The sequence below is a fragment of the Lynx canadensis genome, chromosome B4, assembly GCF_007474595.2.
Source record: "Lynx canadensis isolate LIC74 chromosome B4, mLynCan4.pri.v2, whole genome shotgun sequence".
In the NCBI taxonomy this organism is placed as follows: Eukaryota; Metazoa; Chordata; class Mammalia; order Carnivora; family Felidae; genus Lynx; species Lynx canadensis.
The window spans coordinates 113,977,245-113,992,569 of record NC_044309.1 but is presented as its reverse complement, the minus strand read 5'-3'; the positions used below and the strand labels follow the sequence as shown (position 1 = coordinate 113,992,569).

Below are 15,325 nucleotides of genomic sequence, written 5' to 3'. Positions count from 1 at the left end.
TGGCTGGTGGTCCAAGTTAATGTTCAAAGGGGAGGAATAAAAAAATGTAATTGCATCCAATGCTGGTACCCAAGGGGGTCTAGTTGACAGGTGGAGCATTTCAGCAAAGGGCTCCACACACAGGGGATGCTTCAAGTTAGCAGGGAATTAATATCATACTTGCAAATGCTTTTAGAGTGAAACACCCGCTTGCACCTTGGGAATCAGCGGAGAGTCTCCAGACCCTCAGGAAGAGGAACAGCGAGCCTTGGCAGTGCTCTAGCAGAGTAGAGCAGGGGTCTCCTTCTCAGAGAAATCAAGGCAAATTCAACTCCCACAGTGAGATTTAGGGAAATGTTATAACTCCGTGGGTGGACCCATCAAATGCATCACAGACGTTGGGTCTACAGAAAAACAACGATTTCCAGAACCCATCCACCTGCAAAAATGAGGCTGAGTTAGAATGTAGGAACTGATGTTAGTGTGACATAACAAAGGTACTTTGCCATCGCAAGTACTCATTGAAAGTGTGCTGAGGGATAGCCCTGTACTGTATTTTATGGAAAGAAAGTATAAAAGAATTTCTAGAATCCCAAAAGGCCAATAAACAAATGAAAGATGCTCAACCTTATTGGCAATCAGGGAAACAAGTTAAAACCACTATTAGGAGCATTTCAAACCCATCAGGTACATGAGAGCATCACTGCGGCGTTGCAAAAAAAATGAGAATTACCTAAACATTCATCAGTAGGTTGGGTATTTGACTCAGCAATAAATATTTATGGTAACTGAAACTTTGTATTCTATTTTGCAATACAATGCTATAAAAATGCTATAAAGCGGTGAACATGAATGAACATGAACTACTGGAGAAAATTGAAAGCACACTCGTGAAACAAGTCATATATTTCTAGAGCAACACAAGCTTAAGTTATAGAGTGTATCTAAATACTCAAGCTAATTCAGAAAAGCACTGTATTCTTACTTCTAACGTAACACTTGCCAGATTCTATTGCACACTTTCATTTAGGCACCCAGTCACCCAATATGACAGCAAGGATTTTATTAAAGTATAATTGACAAAAAGCATTATATTCGTTTCAGGTGTACAGCATAATGACTTGATATTTGTATACATTGTGAAATGATCACAGCACTAAGTCTATTATTTACCATCCATCACCACGGGGAGTTACATAAAAATATTTTTCTTCTGATGAGAACTTTCAATATCTATTTTCTTAGCAACTTTCTTTTGTTTTGTTTTATGTCAAGTTTTCATTTAAATTCTAGTTAGTTAACATATAGTGTAATATTGGTTTCAGGAGTGTGAATTTAGTGATTCATCACTTGCATATAACACCCAGTGGTCCTCATGGCAAGTGCCCTCCTTAATGCCTATTACTCTCTTAGCAACTTTCCAATATGCAGTCCAATATTATTGACTATAGTCACCATGCAGTACATAATATCCCCATGACTTATTTATTTTATAATAGTATATTTGTACCTCTTGATCCCTTTCACCTATTTAGTCATCCCCCTCCCCTGTAGCAGCCACCAATCTGTTCTCTGTATCTGTGAACAGCCACCAATCTGTTCTCTGTATTTTGTTGTTTTGTTTCTTTGTTTTGTTTTTCAGATTCCCCATATAATTGAAGTCATATGGTATTTGCCTTTCTCTGACTTAGTTCACTTAGCACACCATGCTGTTGCAAGGTCTATCCATCTATGGTGTTGCAAATGGCAAGGTATTTGCAAGCGACATATCCAATAAGGGGTTAATATCCAAAATACATAAAGAACTGAAACAACTCAGTAACAAAACAAAACAAAAAAAACCCCAATCTGTTTAAAAAATGGGCAGAGGCTCTGAGTAGACATTTTTTCAAAGAAGACATCCAGATGGCTAACGGGCACATGAAAAGATGCTCAACATCACTCATCATCAGGGAAATGCAAATTAAAACCCCCGTGAGATATCACCTCACACCTGTCAGAATGGCTATTATCAAAAGCACAAGAAGTAACGAGTGTTAGCAAGGATGTGGAGAAATGCAGTGTTTGGTGGGAATGTAAATTGGTGCAGCCACTATGGAAAATAGAATGGAGGTTCCTCAAAAAGTTAAAAATAGGGGCACCTGGGTGGCCCAGTCAGTTGGTTTCAGCTCAGGTCATGATCCCAGGGTCATGGAGCCTGCTTACGATTTTCTCTCTCTCCCTCTGCCCCTCCCCTGCTCGTGTGCGTGTGTGTGCACGCGCCAAATGCACGCTGTCTCTCAAAAAAAATGGTTTTTAATTTAAAAATTAAAAATAGAACTACCACATGATCCACCAATTTCACTTCTAGGTATTTATCTGAAGAAAATGAAAATAGTAATTCAAAATGATACCTGTGCTCTTATGTCCATTGCAGCATTATTTACAATAGCAACATACGGAAACAACCTAACTGTCCATTAATGGATGAATGGATAGAGAAATTGTGAGACACACACACACACACACACACACACACACCAGAATACCACTCAGCCATAAAGAAATAAAATCTTGCCGTTTGCAACAGTAAGTTTTTTGAAGACAGGAACCAAACAGAATGCCTTTACAGAATGGATATTGAATAATGTTAGTGGGGAATGAATTAGTAAATGAATGAAGAGTTAAAGACACAAGTTGCGGGACACCTGGGTGGCTCAGTAGGTTAAGCATCTGACTTAGGCTCAGGTCATGATCTCAGGGTTCTTGAGTTCCAGCCGGGTCCGGCTCTGTGCTGACAGCTCAGAGTCTGGAGCCTGCTTTGGATTCTCTCTCTCTCTCTGCCCCTCCCCTGCTCGGACTGTCTCTTTCTCTGTCTCTGAAAAAGAAATACACGTTACAAAAAAAAAAAAAAAGACACAAGTTGCTCAGCTGTCATCTCTTGGCCCAAGGTCAAAACCATCATTGCTAATCTTTGGTTCCTGCTCCTCGTCCTGTCCAACCTGGCCTTTTCCTGGAGCCCCTGACTTTCCCTTCCCATGCTCTTACTGGACCAGTCCGGACAAGTTGGGAGAGCAGTGATCTATCCCCATTGCTCACTCTTCATCCACATTTTTCATCTCAGCTTGGATAGTCTGGATACCTTTAAGAGAACCTTGCAAATAGACTGTGCTGTTTCTATGATACGTATTTGTGTTTGTTTATGGGTTCTCATGTGCATGTGCATAAAATACAGGCCAAATGCATGGGCTGGATGTTGAATTTTCCCTCTACTGTATCACTTCTAATTTTAGGTACACTCAGAAAAGTCACACACAGAAAAATAAATGAAACATAAACACTGTGGCTACCCTCAGAGCACTTTGGTGGGCCTTCACTTTAAGAGGCATTTCAGGGACGTCTCTAGAATAAATCCGAAGTATAGCGTGTGCTAGGAGGGATGGAGGCCTTTAAAAATTCTAAAAAGGACAATAACAAAAAGAATGTTCAACGAGTATTTAAAGCAGGAAAAACAAGAAAAGGAATAAACCTACTGCCAAGGGAACATGAACAGATGGTACCAGAGAAAATGGAAAAAACCCACTTTTCCTTTGATTTTCCAAAGCAGCACTTCTCAAAGTGGGTTCCACAAGATGCTAGCTCTTTGATTTTGCAGGAAGAAGAGTTGCATGAGCAGATACATTTGGGAAACATTGGGAAAATACTCAGATTTCTTTACTGCAGGATTTTTTGAGTGCCTTAAGGTGCTACAACATTCTTTGAAGCCCTAAGGGAGGGATAGAGTCTTCACCGCCATTCAGATTTATGTAATAATTGACACTAGTGTTTTGTGGAACATACTTTGGAAAACAGTCTTTAAGGCAAAGAGAATGGTTTCTAACCAAAACTTGTAGAATAAATACTGCAAAGACAAAACTACATTAGGAAACTACTTTTGTCTTTGAGGAAACTTTGAGAGACAGAAAAAGAGAACTTGACTGTTTTCAAAGATTTCAAATCTTTCAGTCCCCACAGATACATTCCAACTGCTAAAATCAGTTGTGAGGAGTAAAAGAAAAGGTTAAAGTTTCTATTAGGTTGGAAATAACCAAGTCACATATCCAAAGAAAAGTTTTAAAAACTTGAGGCCAAAATACCATCTCCACTTAAGACTAAAATAGATTTTTATCCCATTGTGATTTTTCTATTTCAAGCAACAGAAACCAACAGTGACCATTTTAAGAAAAAAAAAAAAGTGGATGAACTAGTGGGACTTTTACTGGGAAGAAAAATGAGAAACTAGAGACTCAGGCTTGAAATCAGGACAGGAACTAGGGATGCCGAGGGCACCAGAGCCTGAAGTACATGCTATCTTTTAAACTTGGCCATGGCTGGAATGAATTTCTTCAAATATTTCTTCCCATCAGTTACTCTGCTAAACATGCTAAAGTCCCAGAAGAGGGAGTCCGTTTGGAATCTGCCTCTTGGCCATGGGAGAGCTGGCCACCAAGGATACACAAGTGGGAAGATGCATTACCTAACATAAAATGAACTGTTGGTAGAAAGAGAAAAATGAATAGTGAGTGGCTGAAAAGCAACAAATTCCTGCTTCATGTTTCCTAAGAACAAGCTATATTGAATTAACCTAATTGCCTGGGGTTGGTAAAACTCTGAAATGGCATAGAACTGTATCATTGATTCATTGTGTATGTTTAATTTATTCATTTACTTGTAAATATTCAATACTAACCAGGAAACACAAGGCACTTAAGCACACAAATCACATTAATCTCCTGCTTAAAACCTTCAATGGTTTACACTTAGGATAAAATACAAAATCCCTAATGTGGCCTCAAAGACTCCAGAACATCTAGATCCCCGACTGTCTTCCGTCCCTGTCTGCTTGGCCCGGCCATTCCAACCTGTGCCCCCACCACCCGTGGGCCGCACGTCCCACACACTGTTGTGTCTGGCGGGCACCCTTTTCACTCAGGCCTGAATAACCTGAGTAACTCCTGAGTAACTTGGGCCTCAAGTTAAACACTGGTTCCTCAGAGAAGCTTTGCTAAACCCTCAGTCTGATTCTGTCTCTCCTGTTGTTCTGGCCCCTTGGAGCCCTGGATTCTTTGCTCATAACGCAAATTGCATTCTCCTGTTTTTCCATGTAAGACTCTCTTCCTCAGAAGATGGCATATGTCCAAAATCCAAAGACCATCACCTAGTCTGTTCGGCTCTAAATATAATATCGATCACAGACCAGCGTTAAAGCAGTGTTGGCACACAGCAAATACTGTTCAATGAGGGTTCAGAAGTGGGTACGGACTCTATTTACATGGAGTCTGTGTTCTAGGGACGAACATTATGTTGTCCACTAGAGGGTTGTAGAAAAAGTACCAAAGGAGCACCCTGAGAGAGGGTTACTTTGGCCATGAGGCAATTCCACGAGGTCTCTCTTCTGGTCCTTGAAGCGTTCTCCGAGAGGGTGAAGTGGGAGATAGAGAACACTGGGTGGCAGAGGCACAGAGGCGGGGAGGAAGGAGAAGGAAGTCTGACGGGTGTGGCCTTCAGCGGAGAGCCACGGGATTGTGGCTGTTGCCCACTCTGCAGTCGGTATCCAAGACTTGGATGAAAACAGAAAGGATGAAAACAGTCGGTTAAATGTCTGAGTCTTAATTTAAACTCAGCTCATGATCTCGCTGTTGTGAGATTGAGCCCTATGCAGAACCCTGTCAGCGCCGAGCCTACTTGGGAATTTCTCTCTTCTTATCTCTGCTCCTCCCTGCTCACATGCATGTGGGTACTCTCTCTCAAAATAAATAAACCTAAAAAAAAAAAAAAGAATAATTATGTACTCTGCACATGACACAGAATTGGAAAGAATTATTAATATGCTATCTTGTCCCAAAATTGTTTTATCAGGTTTGCCTTAAAAATGCAGTCTACAAATAATCAGCAAAACTAAAAAGCAACCGACAGAACAAGAGAAGATATTTGCAAATGACTTATCAGATAAAGGGTTAGTATCCAAAATCTATAAAGAACTTACCAAACTCAACACCCAAAAAACAAATAATCCACTGAAGAAATGGGCAAAAGACATGAATAGACACTTCTCCAAAGAAGACATCCAGATGGCCAACCGACACATGAAAAAATGCTCAACATCACTCATCATCAGGGAACTACAAATCAAAACCGCAAGGAGATACCACCTTACACCTGTCAGAATGGCTAACATTAACAACTCGGGCAACAACAGATGTTGGCAAGGATGTGGAGAAAGAGGATCTCTTTTGCATTGTTGGTGGCAATGCAAGCTGGTGCAGCCACTCTGGAAAACAGTATGGAGGTTCCTCAAAAAACTAAAAATAGAACTACCCTACAACTTAGCAATTGCACTACTAGGCATTTATCCATGGGACACAGGTGTGCTGTTTCGAAGGGACACATGCACCCCCATGTTTATAGCAGCACTATCAACAATAGCCAAAGTATGGAAAGAGCCTAAATGTTCATCGTTGGATGAATGGATAAAGAAAATGTGGTATATATACAATGGAGTGTTACTCAGCAATCAAAAAGAATGAAATCTTGCCATTTGCAACTATGTGGATGGAACTGGAGGGTATTATGCTAAGTGAAATTAATCAGTCAGAGAAAGACAAAAATCCTATGACTTCACTCATATGAGGACTTTAAGGGACAAAACAGATGAATGTAAGGGAAGGGAAACAAAAATAATATAAAAACAGGGAGGGGGACAAAACAGAAGAAACTCTGTGGAGTTGTATGAAGAACAAACTGAGGGTTACTGGAGGGGTTGTGGGAGGGGGGAATGGGCTAAATGGGTAAGGGGCACTAAGGAATCTACTCCTGAAATCATTGTTGCACTATATGCTAACTAATTTGGATGTAAATTTAAAAAAATAAAAAATAAAACAAGTTAAAAAAAAATGACAGGCAGTTATAACAAATAGCTTTATGCGACATCATGTTCTCAACAAAAAAAGTCCTTACAACGAAAGCAATTTTTAGTCTTTACCATAATCCACTAGCCTAAGACCCCATATTTGCCCATAGCCGTAATTCCCAGTAAGGGACTCTTGCTTCTAAATTTATGAACCAAATAAAATCATTTTAAATCAATCTCCCCAGTTCCCTATTCCTAACAATATCTGTATTTTAAAATGTGGGCCATTATACTGATCTATGGTTTAATGTTTTGTCAGACAGGAAAGTAGAGGGATAAGAGAACAGAGGAACTGAGGGTATCAGAAAGAAAGTGAATAAAATGGAGATCTTACATTCCTTAATGGAACATTTGCTTTCTATTAATGAGTAGTGTCTTTGTGTTTAAATATATCTGTAACTTACTTCAAATGACTTGGAAAATGATGTTTCTAACAGAACAGATCAATGGCTTGATATTCTGGACTGTTGAATACGTTACAAAGCTAATTTGTGATGCCAGTGTTAAAAACAAAAACATAAAACCCAAATGCTTAAGATTTCTTTTTCCAACTCATATGCTGTCAGCCTTTCCGTTGTTACCATAACATGATTTTTTTTTTTTAATTTTTTTTTTTCAACGTTTATTTATTTTTGGGACAGAGAGAGACAGAGCATGAACGGGGGAGGGGCAGAGAGAGAGGGAGACACAGAATCGGAAACAGGCTCCAGGCTCTGAGCCATCAGCCCAGAGCCTGATGCGGGGCTCGAACTCACGGACCGCGAGATCGTGACCTGGCTGAAGTCGGACGCTCAACCGACTGCGCCACCCAGGCGCCCCGTCCATAACATGATTTTTATTAGCTTCTTAATTTTCTTTCACTTGTACAATCAGTCCTAAATACCACGTTAAGCACACTATCGAAAGACCATTAACCAATTGATGCTTACTCGGTTGTTAAAATGAATAAAAACCATTTTCCCTTTCCTCCCTCCATCTTTCCCTCACTTCCTCCTTTCCTCTCTTCTTCCACAAACATTTATTAAATTCTAATATGAGGCTGGAGCTCTACTAAGTGCACACATTTTGAATATCTAATACTTGGATTCAGGCGTATTTAACAGCTTTGTCCATGATGAACATGATTTAACATGATTCAATTGATCCATTACAGTACCCCTCCAGAAACCTCTCCTTCATGTTTAAACTTCTTATTGGAGTCTAGTCTGATGTAACAGAGTTGCCCCTACACACACACACACACACACACACACACACACACTCATCCATGGATAATGACTCATCACCATGCAGTTCTTGGTTAGTTTATTGTTCACTCCTCACTCCTCCTTTGGCTGAGAGCTGAATAAAAATGTACTCAGCTGACTCTTGAGTGAGTCAGTAAGCCTCCTTTTCATTTCCTAGTTAAGGCTGGAATAAGCAGTTCTCCACCCAGCAATTCTAATTAAACCCACTAATTTAAAGAAAATACATGTAAACCTTAACATGTCAATTAGAATGGTTATAGGTTGTATCTAATAAAAAATGGGAATCTAACAAGTACATAGTTCTGTGTATGACATATTAAACAAGACTGGGTGTATTTAATTCAACTGAATCACTGGAGACCTGCTTCCTTGTCCTCTGCTGTTTGTAGAAATGTTTTCCTTTCCTTGCTTAATTGTTTTTGATATTTATTTAGTAGACCACCGGGGTCTTCTTGAGTAAGGACCAAAGACAAACATTTGTTAGCACTGTGCTTAATGTTCACCAACATCCCACTGACACATGCAAAAGTATCCTGGAGAGGATTATTTAAGTTTGAGTTTATCTCAATCATTTATTTTAAAATAAAGTAGGAAATTCTGTAGGTTTAGCAGAATTACTTATAAAGCCAAGTTGAGGGTAAATGTTAATAGATTGGATGTAGATGGAAATTTTTCTGTTGATAGTAATTTAAAATACAGCCTCAGAGGTGTAGGAGATGAGTGAGAAGCAGCCCCATATTTTAAGTTTTAAAAATTTTGTTTATTAGAGAGAGAGAGCATGGAAGTGGAGGAGAAAGGCATGGGGGGGGTGGGGGAGAGAGAGAGATCTTAGGCAAGGCTCCACACTCAGCACAGAGCCTGACTTGGAGCTCGTTCCCACAATGCTGGAATCATGACCTGAGCCGAAATCAAGGGTTGGATGCTCAACTGACTGAGCCACCCAGGTGCCCCACCTCCCATATTTTAAAGAAGGGTTCTCTATACATATACACAGGCCTTATTATGAGTCTAGCAACCATCCCTCCACAGCCATTAGCAGAGAAAGCGAAAGATTCAGTTGGGAAGATGCATCTTTAGAGAGACTTCCCAACAAGAGAGAGCACAATAGCATTTCTTCCCTACATGCATGGGACATTGCTCTTCCAACCAGAGCCAAGAGACGGAGGCAGTGAGGGAGCCATGTAGCGAATTGTGAGTGCTAGCCAGACAAAAATGCTGGCCAGATGCTTGCCAGCCTTAAGGAATGTGTACACCTGCCCTGTGCTGTTACAGGAGTGGAAGACAAGTGAGTTTTGGGGGAAGGTACTGAGGCTCCCCTGGAGTTTGAGGAGAATAGAGAGACAGTAGACTGGAGGCTGGCTGGAACTGCCCCTAGTGGCTGGATGAGGACATAGGGTTCTACCATTCAGCTGGATAAAAATATGCAATGTTTCTCATGGACCTAGGAGACAAGGTGGAGACTGTCTACCAAATAAGATAAAAGGGCAGGGAGAGAAATGGGGAGATTTGAATTAGATAAAAAAATAAAGTTAATTTAGGCCAGACTGGAATTTTCTACAGCTGAAAATGAGACTCTTTTCACATCTGAAAGTGACCCCAAAGGTAAGGGATCTGCCTGAAATGTCATTGGGGGCAGAGAAGGGAGATCTTATTTAAAGATAGTGGTGGGTGGGGGCACTGGGCTGGCTCAGACAGTAGAGCGTGCAACCCTTGATCTTGGGGTTGTAAGTTCGAGCCTCACATTAGGTGTAGAGATTACTTAAAAAAATTTTTTTTAATTAAAAAAAATAAAATTAAGGCAGAGGCGGGGAGGAGAAAAGCTGTTTACTGATTATAATCACTGACTCAGATTTAACGGAGCAGTACACAATTTATTTTAAAAGGAAACTGTTAACACCACCTATGGAGTAATCTTGCCAAAACAAACAAACAAAAATTTTGAACCTGAATTTAATCAAACGTCTTGAACCAACCACCAGATTATGGGAAAGATGGGAGATGGAAGAACAGGCTAATGACACCGGGAGGATGCCATCAGCCAACTGCAATTAGAAATACCACAAGACAGAACCTTTTGTATTTCACAAGTGTGATGATTGGGTGTTCAGCCACTGTGTGGGATGTGCTTCCTTCAAACTTTGTCATAACATAATTGGCACCTTACCCATCGGGGGCACCTGGGTGGCCCAGTCAGTTGAGCATTGGAGTTTGGCTCAGGTTATGATCTCACGGTTCGTGAGTTATAGCCCACATCGGACTTGCTCATCAGCACAGAGCCCATTTTGGACCCTCGATCTCCCTCTATCTCAGCCCCTCCCCTGCTTGTGCTCTCTCAAAAATAAATAAAACATTAAAAAAAATTTTTTTAATTGGCACCTTATCCATCTGATGTGAAAAGAAAAAAAAAATCCCACAGGGACAAAATCCCCTTCTTCTTCAACAAACACACGGTGTAAAAGAAAAAAAGAGAAGGGGGATTGTCATAAGGTAAAAGAGACCTAAGAGAATGTCTAAATATGTAATGTACACACTGTGTTTGAATTTTTATTTGACAACTGTAAAAAGATATTTGTGAGACAAACAGGGAAAGTTGAACTTGGATCGGAAATTAAATATATGAAGGAATTTTTGTGAATTTGAGAAGGCATGATAAGGCTATTATGTTTTTTTTCTTTTAAGTTCTCATGTACTAGAGAAACATTCTAAGGTATTTATAGGAGATGAGATATGATGTCTGGGATTCAGTTTTAAATACTCTAGGATAGGGGTACCAGGGTGGCTCAGTCAGTCAAGCATTGACTCTTGGTTTTGGCTCGGGTCATGATCTCATGGTTCATGGGATTGAGCCTTATACTGACAGCACAGAGCCCCTCTGCTGCCAGCGTGGAACCTGCTTAGGATTCTCTCTCTCCCTCTCTCTCTCTGTCCCTCCCCTCCTTGTGCATGCTCTCTCACTCTCTCAAAATAACTAAATAAACTTAAAAAAATGTTTTTAAATAAAGAAAATACCATAGAATAAGAGAAAATAAAGTGAATTTGAGGAGAGGATTGATGAAAAAATAATGGTAGAATGGGAATAGTTATTGAAGCTAAGTGATGGGTACACGAATGCTTCATTATACCGTTCTGTTTTAGTATATGGAAAATTCTCCATGATGAAAAGATAAAAATTAAATTAAAAATCTGTTTAGATATCAATTTTTTTTAAAGGTCTGTGGTGTAGCAGAATGTAAAAAGTTTAAATGCAGAAGTTCAACTTGGTTTTGAATCCTAGCTACAGCTGTTATGTGACCTTAGGCAAGCCACTTAACTTTCTAAGCCCCATTTTCCCCATCTGGAAAATGAGAAGAATAATAATGCCTATTATTATTGCTGCAAGGGTTTAATGAGATAATACACATAAAACTTAACAAAGTACAGGGTTTCTGCAAGTATTAGAGAAATTAGTAATCTCTGCAAGGAGGCACAGAGTAAGTAAGTGCAAATATTAGCTTAATATTTAATTTTCACTTCTCTCTCTGTTTCCCTTTTAAGCTACTACCTCTGGACCTATAGTTGTCCTGTTACTTTTAAGTCTGAAAACTGCAGTGCTGAAGTGAAAATGTGCTTAGGAAGAAATCCTTAGAGGTAGAGAACTGGTTTTCTATCTCTTCACCTTGGAATACATCCAGACTTGACCTTTGATCATTTGGAGTTTTATTGATTGCAAACCAATTCTGAAGACTTCAGGGGGAACAAAAGATACAGGATCCAAGGACAATCTGGATCTGGGAGGGCAGACTAGGGGGAAGCTCAGGACCAGAAACTCTAGAGATCGGAGTAACATAAAGCCATAATGTCTAAATTTCTCAGGTCACTACAACTGACATGAATGAACTTGAGTTATTTGAAGTCTCTGTATCACTTTGCTCAAGATTTTGGTTCAGAGACAGAGGGGCTGAGTGGAATGGTTTGGGTCACATACCCACCCATTGGTTGGAATGGGGAAGTGGACTGGCTACCGCTAGCGACTGTATTTGGTGATGGAAGGATTGTTATCTGTGTCAGACTACTATCTGTTTTGTATTAACCATTCTTCTGAAATAGGGCTTCTCTGGCTTTAGCTGGCTGGCTACCCTGCTCAACACTTCACTTCCTAGCCGCCCCGAAAGCTCCAGGAGGCCACGTGACTAAGTTCTGGCCTATGGGATGAAAGTGAAAGTATGTGGTACGTCCACGTTCTGCCCTTTACAGAATTGGACATGTGCGCCTCCTTCCCGTGTGGCTGAAAGAAAGCGAGAACTGGAACAGCCACCGTGGGCCAAAGACAGGAGGAGGGCTGTGAGATTTAGTAAATAGAAATACCGGAGGCCCCATTAAATTTGAATTTCAGATAAACAAGGAATCCTTTTTTAAAAACCTAAGTATGTCCCATCCAACACTTGAAGACAGAGAAGCTCAATATAAATTGTTAAGTGAGAATAGAGCAGGGAGCTGAATAGTATGTATCCACCGGTTAATGACCTGTATGCTAGTGTATGTTTAGAAAAGAGTCATTTATGTTTAAATATGACCATTCGGATGGTGATATGAACAATGATTTAGAGAGGAAGGAGATGAAGAGAGGCAAGAGATAACGGTGGCCTAGGCCAGCTGGCCACATTAAGAATGGAAAAGAGTAGACAGTTGGTGATACGTGGCGAATATAAATACATGTGTTTTGAGAATATGCCATGTTATTACCAGTGGTTTTCACAGGGTAGGCAGAGTATAAAAATATGTGGAATTTCACATTCTAAATCCTATACTCTTAATAGGAAAGATTAATATTTTTTGACTTCCTAGAAATAAGAAAAATTCTGTGCCATGAAAAGCTAGAAGAGGAATGCAAACTTGAGAAAATCATTTGTAAAATATATTCTGGACAAAGGATTAATATTCCTAATATATAAAGTGCTCCTACAAATCCAAAGGACAGAGATTAACATACTAGTAGAAAATGAGCAAAAAACATGAAAAGTCACAAAAGAGGGGTGCCTGGGTGGCTCAGTCAGTTAAGCGTCTGACTACTGATTTCTGCTCAGGTCATGATCTCATGGTTAGTGAGTTGGAGCTCCACGTTGGGCTCTCTGCTGACAGGTGGACCTGCTTGGGATTCATTCTCTCTCTCTCTCCCTCTCTCTCTGCCCTCCCCAACTCTCTCTCTCAAAATAAATAAATAAGCTTAAAAAAACACACAGGGGGCGCCTGGGTGGCGCAGTCGGTTAAGCGTCCGACTTCAGCCAGGTCACGATCTCGCGGTCCGTGAGTTCGAGCCCCGCGTCAGGCTCTGGGCTGATGGCTCGGAGCCTGGAGCCTGTTTCCGATTCTGTGTCTCCCTCTCTCTCTGCCCCTCCCCCGTTCATGCTCTGTCTCTCTCTGTCCCAAAAATAAATAAACGTTAAAAACACACACACACACACACACACACACACAGAAAAGTCAAAAGAAATACACATTTCCAATAAACTGAGACCATTCTACCTTGTTAATCAGAACAGAAATTCATATGACAACTAGATAGTATTTTCCTCCTAAATTGGCTTTTTTTTTTTTTTTTTAAGGAACAATATCAATGTTGGTTATGCAATTTGCTTGAGTAAGATTATCAGAAAGTGGGATTTGGGAGTTTGGTTTATCTACAGTGAAGTAACTTCCCGTGAGAAGTCCAAGGTTGTCCCCACAGTAGGTCACACTTTGTGAATGGAATGACAGAGGCTGAGGAATCGGGAGATCACGATATCAGGTGGATTATCAATGTCTAATACAAGTAACAGCAACCATGTGTTATGGAGTATTGAAGATGTGCCATTCAAATGCTAAATGCTCACAAAATTCTATTAAAGGAGGTGCTAATGTCCTTCACATCTTACCAGGAAAAAAACCGTCTTAGAAAAATTAAGTAACCGGCTAGCTTTTCCACATTTACATAGGTAGCATATCTGAGATTTAAAGTACTCAACAAGTCTTCACTCTTAACTACCACGCTGTACTTCATTCATGCATACAATATTAATTAAACATCAAGTATTAGACGCTCCATTAAGAAATGTAAATACAGTGGTGAACAAAATCCTTCTCTTTGTGTAGCTGATCAGCTAGAGGGAACTAGAGAGAGTTAAGTAGGCAATTATAATATAGGGCCATATGCCTCGTACTGGCTCCTACCACCTCACAAGAGCGGATTGTTACAGCAGCATTATTCATAATCTCCCCAAAGTGGAAACAATCAATGTTCATCAACTGATAAATGGATGAATAAATGTTATCTATCCAAACAAAGAAACATTATTCAGTAATAAAGAGAAATGAAGTATTGATTTATGCTACAACATATAGGTCATGTGCTAAGTAAAAGAAGACAGTCTCACACACACACACACACACACACACATACACACACACACACGCCCTATTGTATGATTCCATTTATATGACATGTTCAGGAGAGGCAAATTTATAAAGACAGAAAATAAATTAGTAGTTATTTAGGACTGGGACCGGAGGATGCTTGGAGGTTAGTGAGGGTTAATAAGTACAAGGTTTAGTTTTGGAGAGATGAAAATGTTTTAAAATTATGGTGGTGGCAGTTGCACAAGCCTGAATATATTAAAACTGACTAATTGTCCATTTAAATGGGTGAATTGTATAATGTGCGAATTACATCTTAATAAGAGTTATTTTAGAACAAGCTGATTGTGAACATTTCTTCCCAACTTTTCATTCAATGACATGTTGGTGGGAGTAAGGTTGCCAGATTTAGCGAGTAAAAATACAGGACAACCAGTTAAATTTGAATTTTGGATAAATAGCAAATACTTTTTAAATATAAGCATGTTCCATGCAATATTTGGGACATATTTATATCAAAAATTATTCCTTGTTTATCTGAAGTTCAGATTTAACTGGGTGTTCTGTATTTTACCTTGCAACCCAGGTAGGAACACTGACACAACAGAAGCAAACTCTACAAATCAGACCCCACTCCCCCTCCCCAGAGAGCTAATTGTTAAGTATCTGCCAGCACACCACTGCCTAAACCATTAAAAAAAAAGACTAAAAGTCAAAAGATGTAAAAAAATATATACTAAGTAAATACTAACCAATACAAAGATAGTATGACTATATTCATATCAGACAAAATAGATTTTAA

The 15,325-nt window shown here is 39.8% G+C and overlaps 1 non-coding gene across 1 annotated transcript; it reads left to right on the top strand.

The window, feature by feature from the left end:
* Positions 1 to 10,222: 10,222 nt before the first annotated feature.
* Positions 10,223 to 10,328, top strand: LOC115519614. The gene has a single exon (XR_003970609.1). It is a non-coding gene; the product is annotated as a small nucleolar RNA U13 (small nucleolar RNA).
* Positions 10,329 to 15,325: the final 4,997 nt, after the last annotated feature.